The sequence below is a fragment of the Chrysemys picta genome, chromosome 1 (genome assembly GCF_011386835.1).
Source record: "Chrysemys picta bellii isolate R12L10 chromosome 1, ASM1138683v2, whole genome shotgun sequence".
NCBI lineage: Eukaryota > Metazoa > Chordata > Testudines > Emydidae > Chrysemys > Chrysemys picta.
In genome coordinates, this window is record NC_088791.1 from 24402998 (window position 1) to 24415064 (window position 12067).

Consider the following 12067-nt stretch of genomic DNA (forward strand, 5'->3'; position numbering starts at 1 on the left):
TTGTTTCCAGATGACTCAATTCCCCTATCTGACCTCAGCTGGCTACCTCCACTGAATCGATCTTATGACTGCTATATAAGGTGTTTGTGGAGGAGTGGGTGCAGTCCTGCCTGCCCAGTGGAGATGGCAATGTATGGCAGTTGGTTAGGTGTGCTCTAAAGAAGGTCCTCCCCCAGATAAGTTCAAATATCCATGTTCATGGAGCCCAAGCGACCTTCACGGCTCCTGGAGTTTCCATGATTTGATCCTTAATGTTCAGTTTGTAAGCCTGGCTCTACGCTATCTGGCTCCTTATGCCCACTTACCTCCCTGCGCAGATTAGCTGCACGCTGTCAGAGCCAGTGCAGGCAGAGAACAGCCACTATTCATCTGCTACTTCCTGTCCCACACATGTGAGTGGAGACTGGGCAAGTAGAGTTGAGGAGCTGGTTGGCAGAGCACAGCAAGAGATTTCTTCTCCCTCGAAAAACGGGGCAAGAAGTGACCAGGCTGATTGTCCCAGCCACAGTCTTGTTCCCGCCCAGATCCTGGAGTTGTACAGCTGTATGTTGCCCCTTACACAAGCTAGTTGTGTGGTGGTAATCCAGCCATAATTTCTGATTCTTCATTATCTGATTCTAAATATTGAAGGACTCAAAGCCTTTGAGGAAAAGGTTAGGTCACCTGAAAGCTCAGTTTTCTGTCATTATTTCTAGATTGTGTGGATCCTTAAGCTAAGCATCTGGCTTGATATGAGAGAGCTCAGCACAACTAAAATTAGCATCTGAGAAATGTGTTCATGTTCCAAAGCAGCTATGGGTCAAGTTGCCATTTCTTTGCCTTGACACCTGGGTTGAAAAATGCCAGCACCTATCAAAGAGGTGAAGTCAGCAGCCTCTGAGGGAGAAAAACGGCCGTGAATTGTATGAATAGTTTCCTCTCAGACAATCGCTGTCAATCATAAGCAGCTGAGAGTTGCTGCCATCCATTATACGCACAGTAAGAGCATCCATCATTAAAGAGAGTTAAAAAAAAAAAAACACAAAATATAGAGGTAATTTTCCCCCCTCCAAACAGATTTTCAGTTTAATTTAGTACGTTATTCAATTTGTTGGGTTTTTTTTTTTCCCAGAGAGGAATCAATTCAAGCTCTTCATTCCAGATAAAGGAGCGGGGAAAGCAGGTTTTAGCCTAAGATAATTACTCATTATCACAGTCTTCACAAGAACCTCCTTAGATGGACATGAATGTACCTGGGGATCTCCAATCAGCTTGTATGGATATTCTCTTCTTGCTAATTAAGGTTAGGCAGCTTAGTGTGAAACAAATTAACAAAACCTGGTTATTCTGTTAAATGATAAGACAATTCTTTATTAACACATCTGAATCTAATTGAAACCCAATATATCATTTGTTAGGATGGTACTCCAGAAATGCCTATTTAAAAATAACAGCTTTGTGAGGCCTGTATAATATTAAATTTAGAAGGTGGAATGTATCTGTTAATGATACTGTAGAAAGTCATAAATCCTTGCGTGTTTGAGAGAGATATTTTAAAATGAATCAAGTTCCATACAGTACTTAAAAATGCCATTTAAAATATGTTTGTTCTGTGCTATTATAACAAGGTTTTCCTCATAATTTCAAATAAGTTTTCTTACTTGATATATTTGTTACATACACTTAACACATTGCCAGTGTTCACACTAGTTAAATGTTCAGAGTAATATTAAAAAGCCATATGCTTGTTTTTTCCCCCCTGATTCTTTTTTGCTGTTTTCATCTACCCCACCCACTAGCCTTAGGCTGTCATTGCTTTTGGCAAACCCAAGCGCCCGGATGAATTAGGCAATAAGGCATTTGGGTTTTAGTATACAGTGAATGTTTGCTTGAAGTAGGGAGCCCTGTGAACTTTAATGTACTTGCAAGTGTGGTCATTGCTGAACAAAATACATTCAGGTAAGATTAGCATTATGTTTAATTCATTTCATACCAACTTGATATTATGGTCAGATGAGGACAGTCTTCTGATATCTTGTCAGTATTATCTTAACAAAGCCTTCTTGGCACTTAGTTTCTTTTTCATTGAAATCCCTTGGCATTCTATCACACTCTGTAGTCCTAGGGTATGGGCCACTCTTCTGTTTTGACCACTGTCATGTTACTAGATGTCCAGGTCAGCAGTTTCACAACAAAGACAGCTATTCTATGCTGTTATCTGGCTGGGTTTCTTTTCCCTTATTCTGTTTGCTTAGCTGAAATCTTGCATTTCTTACATCTGTAGTTGACAAGGAGCATGAGACTGAGGCTGCAAGAACATTTTTCCTGGAGAGAGTGTGTTGACCTGATAAGAGAGACAATTCAACATCTTCTGTAAAATTTCAAGCCCATTTAGAGTACTTTCTGAAATACTAATACGTTTTAAGAGGTGGAAGAGGGCAGTTTTTTTGCCACTGTGTTTTTTAATTTTAAAATTGCTAGAAGATCTTACTGATTTCTGTTTTCTAGGGAAGAACAGAATTAATTTTAGCTAAGGTGTAGGTCATTCTAGCCTCTTGGACTCTTCACTTCCAGCACAGATCAGTTGGAGCATCCGGTGTAGTGGTCTAAATAACAGGAGGCTAATCTGTGCAGTGAATGCTTTCTTAAAGTCTTTGCTAAATTGGACCCTATTCTCTGTTCTTCCCCCCGCCTAAAATTTTCCTTTCACTGTATGTTTTCCTCCTGCCATTCCATAATGGTATCTTCTAAATACCCCAGCTCACCACTCCTTCTGTCATCTCAATTCATGTAGGAATAGGTTTCCATGGCACAAGCCAAACAGCTTCTTTTGTTTAGTAAGGCTAACAATCTGTTAACAATCTGTTTCTACTTTAAAAAGGTACAATAGGTGAAACCCTTATGTCAATTTTTATAAACAATTTTGGTACTTATGAAAGTCATTGCATTGACACTACTGGAAAAGATCATACCTTTATGTACCCAATAAGGCATTTGAGCTGTTGCTTAACTTTAAGCCTGTGAATAGTCCCATTAAGTTGTAACACGTGGATGTGAAAGTTGGAAATCCACTAAGGTACAGGCAAGCATATAAATTCCCTTAAAAGCAAAATACTAAATGGATTGAATTGATAGCAAATGTTGAGATTCATCAGAGAGCTCAACAGCCCTAAATCTCTAAAGTTATCCAGAAAACAAGATGGAAATACTTGGGTCATACATTAAGAATGAAACCAGGAGAAGTACACCATTGGGCAGCTAGAGGAAACACACAAAAGGACCAACTAACAGAATCCCACTATAAAACACTAATGAGGAAGGGGGAAATTATGGCATATAGCAAAAGACATGCAAAGAGCGGCCCAGGATAGACAGATGGCAGAGCCTTATTCTTAAGCAATGTCTGATGGTATGGGAAGGATTGAGATAAATGAGTTACTGGATTAAGGCCTAAGTGTTCTATCATGATTACTGATATCTGGACACCTAAAGGTTATAGAGCCACCATGATCATCAACAAGAATTGAACCTGGGACTTTAGGAGCACAAGACACTGTCACCTGAGCTAAAGGAGTATCTATGTTAGCTGTCGTTAAGTTACAGGCTCTCATCCTTGATCTAGCCAGCTAGTTGAGAATGGAATGGTTACAAGTGCTAAACCAGTGTATTACATTTGTGGTGTTTGTACACCTAAAACTCACATGACTATGCAAGTCTTTGGTATGTAAGGAGAGTGAAATTCACCCCAGTGCAGTTGGTCTGTGAGAGCTCCTATGCATGACTTAATCCTGAAAAGTGCCCTTAATGTAGAGTCTATGCAATGGGGGCGAGTTTCACTTAAAAGGGAGGTTCAGGCCAGGGAAAAGCAAATGAGTCTGCTGCTATGTAGATCTTCCCCTTCTTCCTTATTAAGGCAATAGGAAATATTATAGCCTCAAGATTGCAATAATGGGTGTGGAGCAGTTTCCCAACAGCTCTATAGTTTGCCAGTTTCTAATAATTAATATGCAAAAGAGGGTATTTTCTTTGTCACCGTTCAATAGATAGATTTTTTTGCTGCTGGGCTGGTGACAGGCCTCATCTGCATTTTAGAATTATAAGTATGTTCATGTAATTCCTCTCTCTAAAGATTCAGACATCAGATGAAATTTGGAGTATTTTTAACCCCACATAGAGGTATAACAATTGTTATCCATTATAGGATGATTTCCTGTAAACGTGGGAATAGCATTTAACTCATTCTTTGGAGCTTATTTTGAAATATAAGTAATCACCATGATAGAATGTACTGAATATAGCTAGTTGCCGCTGTAGATAAATTAAACGAATTACAATAAGAGAACTGAAAATATAATCTATATCTGCAAATTAGTATGGCCAAGTATTACTACTGCTGTTATAATTCCAGTGTAGATCTTGGCAAGCACACGCCTAATTAAATTTGTAGAGTTCTCTGAGAAAGTCAAAACTTTTAAGAAGTGGGTGAAGCTCTAGAACTGGGTGAAGCTCACTGGATTCTCATGCAGTGAGTAGAAATAATCTAATACTTTGCTAACCTGCTGATTAAGAACATGTTCCTCTGTACATATAAGTGTAGGTACCTATTTTAAAATTATTAACATTTCCATTTGGAAGTCCACATACATATTTTAGACTTTCAGGTTAATTGATCCTCTTAGAGTACTATTGTTGAATGAATAAATTTTCAGATGCACCACAGTGTATGGCGCATTGCATTCGATTTACACGTCATAATGAATGCAACAATATTTACAAGGTCCCTTTCCAGAATCCTGCATCTTTGGTAGTCTCCTGCTGGCACATACAAGTGCTGGTTTATTGGTGAAATACAACATCCAGAGAAGGCTTCCGGATTTGAACTTCAGAACTTCAGCTCCATCAGCAGAGTTAGTCTTCGTAAAGAACAGTTTCACTAGCTCAGCCAGTAGAGGGAACTGTAATACAATAAATGGCAGGAGGTCTGTGATTCCAGGATAGGGCAGTAGCACAAGTGCATGAAAGCAAGTACAAAGTACAATAATACATCTTTATTTATAGTTTGTACAGTGATATTTAACCAGTGCCTCCTGTTGATTGATTTAGTGCATATGGGTAAGCTGCTCAGTCTGCTATCAATTTCTAGGGTTTTTTTTTTTCATTTTTGTTTGTGTGCTTTATCTGAAGGGTGGAGATTGTGTTGTCAACGATATAATAATGATTCAATGAAATCGTAAATATTACATCTCACAGTCCAGTTGGCCATTCATTTGCAATATGACCACATTTAAATATTAGATTTTTCACCATTTTCTGAACTCCATGTGGTGTCACAGGTATGTGAAGTAACCATAGAAACGTAGTGGGACAGCAATCCATGTTGAGAATGATTGGCACATATCCTTTGGAAGCCAGTGGCACTCCTTACAGGCGGGACAGGCTGCTAATTCTAGCTAAGGAATACTGTCCACAAAATAAGGACTTGTGAAGACAGTTTTATTCTCAGGGTAAAGGTAACAAACACACAGAGCATGAGAGAGACAGTTTCTTTTAACCCATTGATTGCCGCAAGACACTCTTCCCTTGTGTACCAATGCCTTTGCTCCTCAAAAGGTCCCTGCTTCCTCCTGTTCCAAAATCCTACGTGTTCATAGACTCATTCTGGCATTTGCTTTTCTCCTATGTCATCTCTGAGGAGAAGTGACAGCACGAAGAAGGTTGGATTCTCTAAGTAGGATTCTTAAAGGGAGAGGTTTTTTTGTTTTTGTTTTTATAGAACTGTTACAATTACCCTATGATGGAAAGTATATTTGGTCCACTAGAGAGATTTTATCACATCTTATTGGTGAACTGGCCAGTATCTGAATGTAGTTAGTTAGAGTTAAAGATCTTCCTAAGATCTGTCTTTGTCAGAAAGTCAAACTGCTGCATAAGACCCTGTTAACGTGGTAGTGCTCGTTGTTTTCAGGCTTGGGTGTTTCATAGATTTTCCTGCAGAAAAAAAAGTGTATCATAAAATAACGTTGATGTTTTTGAAGTGATTTGTATAAATGCAGGGATGTGTGTTATACCCATCATTGAAATATGTGCTGAAATAACAATATTTTAAGGGTAGTTACTCTCTTGGAGAAAGGAACAGTATCCTTGTTTGTACTTTGTCTTGTTTTCGGTTGTTTCTAATGAGAGCATTTCAGATTCCTTGCACCAGCAGTGAAGGCAAAGCCAGACCCTGTCCCAGGATTCCAAGGGAGCCTTGGCTGTTGAATGTGCCATGATTTGGAGCATTTTGAAGAGCCAAGCAACAATGAGGTTCTCTCTGTGTTGTTTGTGAGCATTTCTAGCATTAAGATTGTAGAAGGAATGGGGTATTAACTAGCTAATCCAGTTTTTTCATAGACTGCTGTACTGTAAATTCTGTCTCAACAGGAGTCTGGTTAGCTTAGTTTACTGTTGCAATTCAGGTAGGTGGCTTCTTTTAAAGAAAGCATTCATGGGTCATTCACAGTTAGTTATTAACGAAGAATGTTTCAGAGAACAGGACATATTAAATCTGAGCCTGCACCCATTCATGTCTGTGGAAAGTTTCTTTTCATTCCAATGTCTAAAGGATCAAGCCCATTATTAGGGGTAAAAGGAGGGGTGAGATTTTGTAGTATTTCTACTTATAATTTTTTGATATTACAGAGGAGAGATTTTTGCTTGCAGTGGATTAACTGATTCAAGCAAATTAAGTTTGGACCTGAAACTTGACCCTTCCCTGTAACCAACTGTGAACCTTTTTTCAGGTTTGGATGAGTCAGACCTCACATTCCCAATGTGCTCCTCTGAAGCCCCAGAGCATTTCTGATTTCATGTGCGTAACTCTTCAGACATGGCACAAATTCTGAGACCGAACTAAATGGTGGAGAGCAAAAAGCAGGATCCTGATCGCACTGCAGCCACCACTGCCAAAAGTGAGGAGGAGTGGGCTGCATCAGGGACATTCAAAACCTGTGTTGAGTTGTATCTTGGGTCTATATTTGACCAATCAAATGGAGATGGCTACTCTGTACTACTACTACTATTTTAAGGGCCCAATTCTCCACCCTTATCAAGATGAGGCGGAGTATACTCCACATTTCACTGGGACTACTTGTGGAGTAGGAGTAGCAGAATGAGACCCTTATAATGCTTTGCATCTGAGCGTGTCAAAATCATGTACAGACTTGAAGCCTCCCAGACACAAATGTGAAGTAGTTTTAAAGATGAATAAAATGGAGGCTCAGAGGTCACACTTGCATAGGGTTACATAGTGAATTAGTGACAGAACTGGAAGCAAAACCAAGGGTCCTGAGTTCTTGTCCCTTGTTCTGACCACTGGAGAGGCTGCCATAAGGTATAATTTTGATTCAGATTATTAAAACCTAGTAACACAGAAAAAGGATAAGACCATTTAGCTTACCTGAGCTTCTTTCCTGTGCTAGTCAATGGCTGTGTCCACATTAATCTGTTCATACTCTTGGAACATCCTTTCCATTGTAGGGTGGAGCTAATTTTATAAGGGCTGTTTTAAATTAATTTAAATCCTGAGGCATGTGGCTGACATTCATTGCATATAGTATAGGTGCCACAGATGGCTTGAGTAAACAGGTGATAATGTAGATAGGCAGGTGGGAAACATCTAGGCATTGGTGATATCTCATAGAAGCAAAAGGGTCAGGAGAAAACACAGGAAAAGATTCTACGGCTAGTAATTAGTGTTTTTTTTCTTTTTGTTTGACTTTTAATATCAAGGCTCTGCAAAGCTCTGCTACTGGCTACATTTCTGCTGTTTTTCCTTCATACTTCCATGCTCTGAGACAGATCTGTAGCAGGGCTGATTAACTTCACTAGAGCTACCCCCAGTTATATCCCTGCTGAGGATCTGGCCCTCTGTGTCTTTGTGTTGCTCACTTCGCCTTTCCCACTCTTACCTTTATGCCTTCTATATTGCTACTATTTATGATTGGAACAGTCTTTCTTTTTGCGCTCCAAGCTACTGTCATTTCTTCATACAAATCCCTCTATTAAGCACACTTCCTTAGCAAAGCTTTACAATGGCAATCTGCCTCTGAGATCAGAAATGGTGTGTGCTCTGAGCTGAGAAATGCTGTGCTCTGAAACTGGACCTGGCCATCCAGGGTAGTAGTAGCTTGATTTATTTATGTGATTTGCTGGGTGTCCATCTCTAGTTATTTAGGCCAAAGTCTTCAAAAATAGGAATGTAAAGGTGGAAGTCTAAAGTTAGGCTCCTAAGTGAGTATTTGAGCACCTACTGACACACAGAGCAAGTAAGTGATTTAGGAGCACACATCTTCCTCCATATGATTTAGGTTCCTAAGCCACCTAAGTGCTTTTGAAAATCCTACCCATAGGTGCTTCAGTGTGCACTTACGAGTCTAGCTTTACACCCCTGTTTTTGAAAATGTTGGTCTTAATCTGATACTTTAAATTAAATACTGGGATTTGGACAACTGACTTCCTTAGGATCCTTTTGAAAATTACAGACTTAATCTGTGTTGCTTAGCTCCCAATTTGGAGAATGTGCTCTGTTTGTCCTATCTGTCTTATATGTTTAGATTGTAGGCACTTTGAGGTAAGGGGTTCTCTCTTACTACGTGAATAAGACAACAGTCTTGGTTGGGGACTGTAGGCGTTACTGATATACCATCAATAAATAATGTCTGTGAACAATTTGTATTGTCTTATGTGTCTGGATTGTATGGTCTGTACAACAGAGGAGCAATGATTGTGTTCCTTCATGTGATATACAGTACAAAAATCAACGATGTCAACAAAATAGTAAATATTAACAATTACATCATTTTAAGGCTAATTCATTAGAGGTTTGTGTACATGGCTATCCTGTCATTTCTGGGTAGATGATGAATAAGGTTACAAAGTTACTGTGTACCAAGATATGTCAGCTACCAGAGGATTCTACTGTATTTAGGGAAGAGGTATAAGTGGAAGGGAACACTATAGGACTATTTGTTGCTAAATTTTGCCTGAAAGAACTCTGTCTCAGGTAGACTGCCTTAGTCCACCAATGAAGCCTGAACCTTAGTATAAAAGTCAAGGAAGATCAGTGTAATCACCATTCTCAGACATTTTATGTATCATTAGGCTTCATGGTGCAGCTTTGCCAGGTGTGAAAGGTAGCCTAGAAACCTGGCAGCAGACCTGTGACTTGGTGAGTCAGTTTGGTGATACCCTGGTCTAAATGATTAAAACATGCTCACTGAGTTCACTGTCATTTACCTGAGAGTTTGGGGAAGGAGCACAAGTTCACTGAGGCTCAATGTCAGTATTGTATCAGTAAGGAGACATAAAGGTAAACATCTTTGTTCTTGTTTAAATTCCGAATCAGAAAAATGTTGATCAAGATTACAGGCTCTTGTTACTATGAAAAGGGGATCCCATTGGCAGGAAATTATGGTCCTGTATTGTTGCCCTTTTTTTTAATTTGCTGGTTTTGCCAACAAGAGACCGATGTCTAGAGGCACTTAATGGATGTGGAAGACACTCATTGCACCTTTTGAGCAAACTAATGTAGACTGTAAGCTCTTTGGGTTTGGGGGCTGTCTTTTTGTTCTGTATTTGTTCAGCACCTCACACAACGGGGTCCTGGTCCACTACTGCGGCTCCTAGGCACTATTATAACACAAATAATAATACGAAGATCCAGAGAAGGATTGTTCTGCACGAGCAATGCCATAAAAAGGGCTTGATTTACAAATTGCTGAGCACCATTGACTCAGATTGGCTTCCACAAGAGATGAGGAGGAGAAGAATGATCAATTTAAAGGACTGGGCCCTAATGCAGTAGAAAAGGTGTAAGCACTTGTTTTCATGAAGTATTCACCATTGGCCTGCTTTCTGTGGAAGTACTGGTGGGATGAGGCAAAACTGCTTGCAACGCCCACTGAATTTTCTGCACAGCCAGCAACCTTAAACTTCTGTTCACTTTTCCACCATTACCAGAATAGGCCTCTTTTGTGTGTGGTAAATAATTCCTTGTTGGCAGTGCAAAGTGTCAGGAGAATTAAACTGTGCAGCAGAATGTCCTGCTTTTGTGTGATGATGATGACATCCAAAGTGTTTGTCATTCAGTATATTAGCATTTGGTTTAAGAATTATTCTGTATCACTGTATGGCATGGAATGTGTGATAATTAACTGTTTAGCTAAAGTAAACCACAAAGCACATCATGCAATATTAAAGAAAATGTGTAAAGCACCACATGCACAAAACATGAATGGGTAATGTAGATGTGTGTTAAATTATTTACAGCACATTTCCATTTAAGCAAAATTAATGATAAGCAGCCAGAATGAGGCTTTGTGAATTTTATTTATGGTTTTGTATTAATGACTTCACATGGGTACTTACCGTTGAGCATGCTTGAGGGTTTTCCACTGATTTATGGATTGAGTACCTTATACTTACATTTTGTATGCTGAAATCAGGAATAATACTGTTTGCTTGTACAATTAATGTGACTATATACAAATGGAGTGACAGAAAGGACAGATGCTGAAATAATGGATTTATTTTTTGTTTGTTATATCCCCAGTATACTGTATTATCATTGGATTTCAGAAACGAAGCACCTCTCCTAATGAATTTATTTTCTGCAGTATGTCAATCCAGCCTTTTTGAAGGAAAAGGTCAAGTTTTGCTAAAACTATTACTTGGTTTATTCTTTTGGACTGTTAGAAATAAGCAATTCCCTTTTAACTGGTATTATACTAAATATGGAGTTGGTCTGAGCCATATAGATTGCTGGGTGGCTGATCCTGATTTACTGAGAGAGGCAAAATAAAATAAAAATTCAGCCATTCTAAAATTTGGTTATTCTTTAACAATACAATCTTTAATGAGTGTGTTGGTTTGGTATCAGCTGAAACGGACTAAATCCAATGTATTAATCAATACTATGGTTTTATATTGAAATATGGTTATGAATTTAAAGTTATAACAACAAAGTGTAATTTAGGATATTGAAAGACCTTGGAAAAGAATGCATCTTGCAGTTTATTTTAGAAGTCACATTTTTTAATCCATTGTTTATAGGATGTTTTCTTGCTATAATTCTGATACTGTGACATGTTGGACAAAGAGGAAGTGTAGAAGTCATGCCTTTTCTGAAGTCCACAATGAAACAAGAGCTGTGAGCATGTCTGGCATGGCATATTACTAGTAACCCTTACTATACATAAATGTGGTTCATTTATTAGAATAAGTGTAATTGTGTCTTGTTGACCTCATGTAGGGAATTTAGAGTGGATACTTGGACTAGCATTTCAGAATAACTCTTGGCCATTGGCATTCATTCCTTGGCATTCTTCATTTCTCTCACTGTACCCTCTCTTAATCACAATTTGAGCCTACAACATGTACTGAAAACTGTAAGGTAATTTTTTAGGGCTTATGGTGCCGAGAGCTATGTTACCTATTCAAATGGAAAATTCAGAATGGATGTCTCTTCCCTCCAAGCACTTAAATAAACAAAATTGGTACAGCCACCTTAGCCCTGTGAATAAGTGGATCCAGAGCTCTTGCAGGTCTCACTAATGTAAAAAATATTAGCATGATGTTTCAAAGTCCAAACTAATGTTGTTAAGTATAGCTCCTTAACCTTCTGTGTAACCATACAAAAAATTTACTTTTTTGCCATATGGAATGAGATTACTTTTGACATTTCTTTTAAATTAAAAACAGCAAAGAGAATTCTGTAACCCCTGCACACTACTAATTGGTTCAGTCCAGCTGCATGAACAGATGAGCAAAAACATGTGAAATAGCAGAGGGAGAACTTCATCTTATAATCAAGGAATAATAGAGGTCAGAAATGAAAGAAAGGAAGAAGCTGTTAGAACTCTCTGCCAATACCGGATCGATCCCCGCTGAATATTTTTATGTCAAATATTTGCGTTTGTGGTGTATAGAGTATGTGGTATAATATAATATGTATATGTAGGTGAATATGTATTGTGCACACACATGTTCTCTGCTGGGAACAATCCTGGTTTGATAGGGAGAACTAAATTAAATAGAAGGCCTTTTTTAA

At 38.6% G+C, this 12067-nt stretch overlaps 1 protein-coding gene and 1 long non-coding RNA gene across 10 annotated transcripts in view; one reads left to right on the forward strand and one right to left on the reverse strand.

The window, feature by feature from the left end:
- Positions 1-12067, forward strand: part of MAGI2 (membrane associated guanylate kinase, WW and PDZ domain containing 2) — a 1106753-nt gene that overhangs the window by 390908 nt on the left and 703778 nt on the right. The gene's annotated exons all lie outside the window — the stretch shown is intronic.
- LOC135972969 (uncharacterized) lies at positions 5116-7573 on the reverse strand. Its single transcript, XR_010589588.1, has 2 exons — positions 7418-7573; positions 5116-5967 (listed from the first exon to the last, which is right to left on the reverse strand). It is a non-coding gene; the product is annotated as an uncharacterized LOC135972969 (long non-coding RNA).